This window comes from Carica papaya, chromosome 7 (genome assembly GCF_054855325.1).
Source record: "Carica papaya isolate Zhongbai chromosome 7, ASM5485532v1, whole genome shotgun sequence".
Classification (NCBI taxonomy): domain Eukaryota; kingdom Viridiplantae; phylum Streptophyta; class Magnoliopsida; order Brassicales; family Caricaceae; genus Carica; species Carica papaya.
Window position 1 is genome coordinate 18,472,268 of NC_142315.1, and position 7,221 is coordinate 18,479,488.

General features: G+C 34.6%; 1 long non-coding RNA gene across 3 annotated transcripts; it reads left to right on the forward strand.

Annotated features, from left to right (window-relative positions):
• Positions 1-338: 338 nt before the first annotated feature.
• LOC110816262 (uncharacterized) lies at positions 339-6,320 on the forward strand. Of its 3 annotated transcripts, XR_015813122.1 has the most exons (7): positions 339-516; positions 652-693; positions 794-1,094; positions 1,220-1,350; positions 2,000-2,133; positions 5,800-5,943; positions 6,049-6,320. It is a non-coding gene; the product is annotated as an uncharacterized LOC110816262 (long non-coding RNA). The 3 variants fall into 3 exon arrangements; XR_015813123.1 differs by having other exon boundaries at positions 340-516; positions 794-1,350; positions 6,038-6,320; XR_015813121.1 differs by having other exon boundaries at positions 341-516; positions 794-1,350.
• Positions 6,321-7,221: the final 901 nt, after the last annotated feature.

Genomic DNA, 7,221 nt, shown 5'->3' on the forward strand with positions numbered 1-7,221 from the left:
TGTTTTAATAAGAAACATGAGATACTTATACCAAGTATGCTGAAGAATGGCTTTGTTGTAATAATGTCATGAACTATTGTAAAGAAAACTAATGGGTAGCAAGAAAAATAAGATTAAATGATATTTAATTTTCTTGTGATTTGTGTATTAGGCATGGGTACATTTATACATGCTGGAGAAAAGAGAAAACCGGAAAATGGTTTCTGGAATCTACTGAAACCTATAACTATACATCACAACAAACAACCACTCAAAAAAAGAGAAAAAATCATGGCCCTTCATTTTGGGTTATTAATCTAGACGGTCCACTTGTCCACTAATTAAAAAACACATGTTCTTTCATTTTTTCACCCGCTCCTCAAGATGAAGCTCATTAACTTTCTTACTCCTCGAGCTCCCACTTGTTCTTGGATGCTTGTGTTTTCTTGTTACAAGTGCTTCATCTTGAATAGAAGGCAGTGATATGCTGAAGTTCCTAAGGGTTTAGTGAGTAAATCCACGAGCTGCTCTTTTGAGGTAACATGTTTTGTTTTGATGAAACCATTTTGTACCTAGTTGCAGACTATGGTAGTCGATTTCTAAATGTTTTGCTTGTTCATGAAAAATTGTGTTTGCTGCAATGTGTTCTATGGTTTTGTTGCCACAATTCAGTATTACGGGTAAATGAGGCATTATCTGGAAGTCTCGAATGAGGTAAGTGATTTGTTGAACTTCACACACTGTAGAGGACATGCTTCTATACTAAGCTTTCGTGGAGGACTTACTTATCATCATTTACTTTTTTATTTTCTAGGAGATCAGTGACGACCCGAGAAAAATGTAAAAGCCTGTTAGAGATTTACGAGTCATCGGGCATGATGCCTAGTCCGAGTCACAAAAGGCTTGGACTTTGAAGTCATTTCTTCTTGCAAAGAAGAGGCCTTATCCCAGATATTGCTTTAGGTATCTGACGACATGGAGCACGGCATCGAGATGCGGTTATCTAGGCTGTTGCATGAACTGACTTAAATATTGGGTAGAGTAGGATATATCGGGTCTGGTGAAGTTGAGGTAGAGCAAACATTTGATTAAACGCCTATACCTCTCCAGATCTGGTAAAATTTCTTCTTCTTCTGTATTTAATTTTAGTCCGGAAGGTAAGGGTAAATGACTTCCTTTTGCATCCTCCATTCTTGTATCCTGTAAAATATCGTTGATATATTTTCTTTTTTTGATGTAGATGCCTTCCTTCGACCTGGCTATTTCGACCGCCAAGAAAATATCGTGCTTGTCCGAGATCCTTTACTGTGAAAGCTTCATCAAGGGCATATTGAACTTTGTGGATTTCTCTTTCATTAGGACCTATAATGAGTAAGTCATCTATATACACCACAACTGCAACATAATTTTCTTTTATCCCTGTTGTGAATAGGCAGTGATCAGCTTCTGATTTTGTGAAGTTGATGGACTGGAGCTTTGAGGTGAGCTCCTTATTTTATTGGCGTCTAACCTGCTTTAGACCATGTAGGCTCTTAGTCATATGGTAGACTTGTCCTTCACTAGTCTTAGAGTAACCTTTTAGGGGTTTTAGATATAGTTCTTCCTCTACGAACCCGTGTAAATAAGCATTGTTAATGTTTAATTGGTGCACTGGCTAGTCATTTGCGGCTGCTATAGCAAGGAGCAGCCGAATCGTGACCATCTTGGTCACCAGTGAGAAATTATCTTGGTAGTCTACACTAAGCTCTTGGTTATAACCCTTGGCAGCAAGTCTTGTGTTATACCTATCAACTGAATCATCTACATTGTACTTAATTTTATATATCCATTTGGAGTCAATCGCTCTCTTTCTTTTTGGTAACACAGTTAATTCCCAAGTGTTGTTGTCTTTCAGAGTAGATAATTCGGCTTGCACGGCCTTAACCCACCTGTTGTCTTCTTTAGCATCCCTGTATGATTTTGGTTCCTTTGTAGTAGACACTTGTGCAATGAAATTAATATAGCCACGATTGTTTGTAAGTGAGGTGGACATGAGGAAGGGGAGTTCGGGTGCAGGTGGCTCGGTGACATGAGCAACAAAGTCTTCCATCCAGATAGGCTTGCTTCTCACATTGGTACTCCTCCTAATTTTGGGCTCTTGTGGTGTAATGTCAGGTGAGGGTATTTCTTCTCTCTTTTGCAGCTGGTTTTCGGTTATATCTGGTGTGTTAATATTGGGTATTGGTAATGGTGTGTTATGGTAGTCTGGTTGAGGAGGTTGTGTTTGGTATGGATAAATATGTTCGTGGAATACGACATCCCTTGAAAAAATTATTTTCCCGTTTGATATGTCATATAGTTTGTATGCTTTAACACTAGTTGCATACCCTAAAAAAATGCATTTTAAGGTTATAACATCAAATTTGTTTTTTTTTTTAGGGTAAACATTGGTAGCAAAACACAGGCAGCTGAAAACCCTTAGAATAGAGTAATCTGGTCATTTTTTGTGCAAAACTTCATAGGGAGTTTTCCATTTTAAAACGGAGCTTGGTAAAACATTTATTATGTATGTGGCTATGAGTATCATTTCACCTCAAAAACTTTTTCATTAATTTGATTCAAACATCAGTGTTCTGGGAACTTGCAGTATGTGTTTATGTTTTTTTTCTACCACTCGATTTTGCTGTGTTGTGTATGCACAGGTTCTTTGATGCACAATACCCTTTTCTAGAAAAATATTTCCCATGAAATATTTACAAATTCAGTGCCATTGTTTGTCCTAATGACGTTGATTGTTTTTTGAAATTGGTTTTGTATCATATTACAAAAATATTTTAAAATGCTTGGTACACTTGTTTTCTCTTTTGGCAAATAAGTCTATGTAGTTCGCGAAAAATCATCCATTATAGTTAAAAAATAAGATGCACCAGAAATGGAATTAACAGAGTAAGGACCCCAAAGATCAACATATATCAAACTACAAATATCATTAGTAGTAATAAAACTTTTGGGAAAAGACAAGCATTATTGTTTTGTCAAGGGGCATATTTCACAAACATGTGAATCTACACTATTTGATAACTTTAAGCTAGGAATGTGAGTCATTTTTTGTGTGGACGTGTGACTAAGTCTTTTGTGCCATAGTTGTAGGTTATTTTCTTGGGTGTGGCTGATGCATGCTTTGTCAGAATCTGTATATTTAATCATGGTGTACAAGCCCTCTATTATTGTTCCCTTCTTTAATTTTTTTGTTAGTCGTCAAATCCTGCACAAAACAATAGTTGGGATAAAAGGATATATAGGTATTTGATACTTGAGTTAATTTTTTGATAGAAATCATGTTGTAAGAAAACTTTGGTATGTAAAGGACATCACGTAATATTAGATTATTACACAATCTTAGGGTTCTTTTGTGGGTCGAGTGTCTCAAAGTTCCATCTAGTAGTGAAACAGGTATTGTGGGTTCCAGCTTTACGGGTTTGGAAAGTAGACTAAAATCATGGCATATATGTGACGTAGCACCTGTGTCTATTACCCAGGTACCTATATCATTTGAGGTATGTAAAAAATAGCAATTAGGTTGCTTACCAGTGGGGCCAGAGTAGCCCACGCACCCTGCAGATTCTGCTATGTTTGTTCCTTAATTCTTCATGTACTTGCTGATTTCTTGTTGTATGAGTGTGGCTATTTCTGTGTCCTAGTTTATTTTGGATGCTTTAACTTTAGTACTATTAGGGATATTATTTTCCACTGTATTTGCTTTCTCTTTGTTCTTTTTCCCTTTGAGTTCTATGAACCATTCTAGGTAGCTGTGGAGTTTGAAACATGTGTCCCTTGTATGCCCTGTATTTTTGTCATAAGCACATACTCTGCTACTCTTTATTTCGGTTTGGAAGTTTCAGATTGTCTTTCATATTAGCATAAAATGCAGATGACATCCCTTCATGTAAGTTGATGTTGTGTACTTCTCTTTATTTCTCAACACTAATCACCATTAAATAATCTTTGTTGACAGCAAGTAGGGGTTCCATAATTAATATTTAGTTTCTAACATGGTCATATGAGTCATTGAGACCCATTAGGAGTTGGTTTAGGTTATCAGTGTTATTAATCTCATTATGTTGTGTTGCAACATGGCAGGTGCAAGTAGGTAAAGGCCTTAGATAAGTCAGTTCATCCCATAACCTTTTTAGTTTGGTATAGTAGGTTGTGACAGAAATATTTGACTGTGTAATTGAACTTATTTCACTTTTTAATTGATACAGTAAAGGTCTGTTACTTTTTCCATACCTTTCTTTTATTTCGTCCCACTGGTTATTTGCGAATGTGGTGTATAGGAAGGCACTGGCCAGCTCCTTGTTCATCGAGCTGAGAATCCAAGATACCACCATGGTGTCTGCTTTGTGTCATTGTTTATACTCTGCTGCATCAGGTTCGGGCTTATTGCATCTGCCATCAATAAGAGCAAGTTTGTCCTTAGCTCTTAATGCAATCACCATAGGTCGACTCTAAGATAGATAATTGGAGCCATCAAGAGTAGTTGTAACAAGTTGCATTTCAGGTTGATCCGAGTTCAGAAGGTTAGCACGTCGGTATTAGGGTTTGCCATTGAAGGGTAGATTAATGGTGTATAGTATTGTAATAAAAAACAGTGCTTAACATAGGCACTGGTCTGATACCGTGTAAAAAAACCTAACGGGTAGCAAGAAAAATCAGACAAAATGGTATTTAATTTTCTTGCGAATTGTGTAATTAGGCATGGGTACATTTATACATGCTAGGGAAAAGAAAAAAACCAGAAAATGATTTGTAGAATCCATTGAAACCTACATGTACATCACAACAAACAACCATTCAAAAAAAGAGAAAAAATCTTGGCCCTTCATTTTAGGTTATTGATCTGGACGGTCCACCTGTCTACTAATTAAAAAACATATGTTCTTTTATTTTTTTAACTATGCATACTACTCTTACATAATAGCTTGCTACTTTGTAGCACTGTTTTCTTCATAGATAGAGGATAAAGATATAGAGAAAAAGGATCTTGATTAGTACTGGATAATTGAATTTTCCATTAAGTTTACATCGATTTGGATATTCATGCAGCTTTTAACAAATTTTTGCATTGTGTGTTGCAATGAATATAACTAAGCTTGTTTGAATTGAGTTTAAAGCATCATTTCAGCCGAGAGGCTTGCCACTTAAAAATATGGACAGTAATATTTTTTATGATTTGTGCCAACTCCTATGACATTTTTGTTCAAATCTTTAACATTAAAGGCCAAAGCTCTATGTGTTGAACTATTCAATAAAAATTTCTCTATGTTTTTCTTCCTTTTGGAAAATGAAATATACTTCATTTAAGAAAGGGAAGGGTTTTATTAGTAGTATCTATGCCTTGATACCCTTATAAGATTCATGTAAACCCATGAAATATTTCATTACCCATTCTCTTTGTTGATATTCGACCACAACTCTCAGCCTTCTGTATGTACAGTTTAGAATCTACTCGCAATTAAGTAGTTCGTTAAAAAGGGTTTTGATTTCAAGAAATAAACACTTATAGTATCATAATTCTACATCAAGTTCGCAATTGCCAGCTTTACCTTATAAATCATGTGAGCATTATGTTGTGTATGTCTCTGTTCTAGCTCAACTTAGAGCTGGTGGAATGTATATGCATAAAAAGTACTACACTTGATGTTGACTGATCAGCACATTCATTATCTAGGTTATGGCAATATAATTGCATCATAGTCAGTATTTTATTAGTGGATTATCTACACCTGATAGTTCCTTCGAATTCATATCAACAAACCCTAACTTATTTTTGATATGTAGAGCAACTTTCATCGACCTCACGCAGGTCTAATGTTGTTTGAATCGAGCAACTTTGTTATAAGTAACACACCTGAGTTTTCATTGGCTCTACTGTAGTGTGGATGGTTTGAATCAAACGAATCGAGTGTATTTTCACGCAATAAGGTTAGATTTTGACGAGGAGTTGAATTTGCCTTTTGTGTTTAAATTTTCATTCTTTATTAATGCTTTGATACCATGTAAGAAATGAAAAAGAAAGTTTTGATGCAGGCAAACTAAGAATTCGAACAAATCTTGGTGAAAAGAAGATGATGAAAAACTAAGGGAGATGAGAGAGAGAGAGAGAGAGAGAGATGATGATTTGAGGAAATCCGAATCAGCGTTCTCCTTTTTTTTTTTTTATTTTATTTCTTGCCTTTATTTATGACAAAAATATGTATTTATATGGGGTGTAGATAAGGTATACCTACACACTACATACACATTTAAGTTCTCATGTTTACCCTACCTCTACATATATTTACATATATATACATTGTACACATGCAGATACTTTTTAGACTCAGAACCTGCATTAAGTCCCAGTCGGACTGCAATGAGTCCCACCAATTTAACACCTTTACATGGATATTTTAATAAATAATTTAACAAAAGATTTTATGAGGTATGGAGAGATATTACGAGACGTTTGAATATGATGATAATTAATTTTAATTATTTACACATGATTTATTTAATTTTGTCAGAAAAGTATACAATTTATTTTTAAAATAAGATTTTTTATGTAAAAAAATTGTAGTTTTAAATTCATTCAATCTAGAAAGTTCTCTCCACATATATATATATATCGACTTTCTTAAGATTGACAAAATTGTCTGTGTTATATATATATATTTAATTTTTTGGAAGAGTTATAGTATGTAAATTGAAGTGGATTCAAGGATTCATGACCACATATATCTATGTCTATATTATATATATATATATTAATTCGATAATATTGTAACATAAGTATCATAGGACCTGCTTTGTCGTGTGGAGTGAGCCACAACGAATGACAAAATCAAGGGCTTTTAAAGGCACTGGGAAAATGTGTTCCAAGCCTAAGGGGGGAAAGTGGGTCTACTATTTATTATATATATACCCATCAACGTAATTGTTATAATGCAATATATTTATAATAATAATAAATTCATCACGTACATATATAAAGTCTCTAGTTCAAGTCATTAAATTTGTATTTTTTTTAAAAAAAAAAAAAATTATCTACAGAAAAGTAAAAGAAAAAACTTTTCAATTTGGGTCATTCCAGCCCTTTTAGCTCAAATACAGAAACAGGCCCATTATGTTATTCATTCCACAAAGGAGAAACGACGTCGTAAAACAATATCAGAAGCAATATCCTGACTGATGGGCAAATTGCATATGAATAATATAGACACG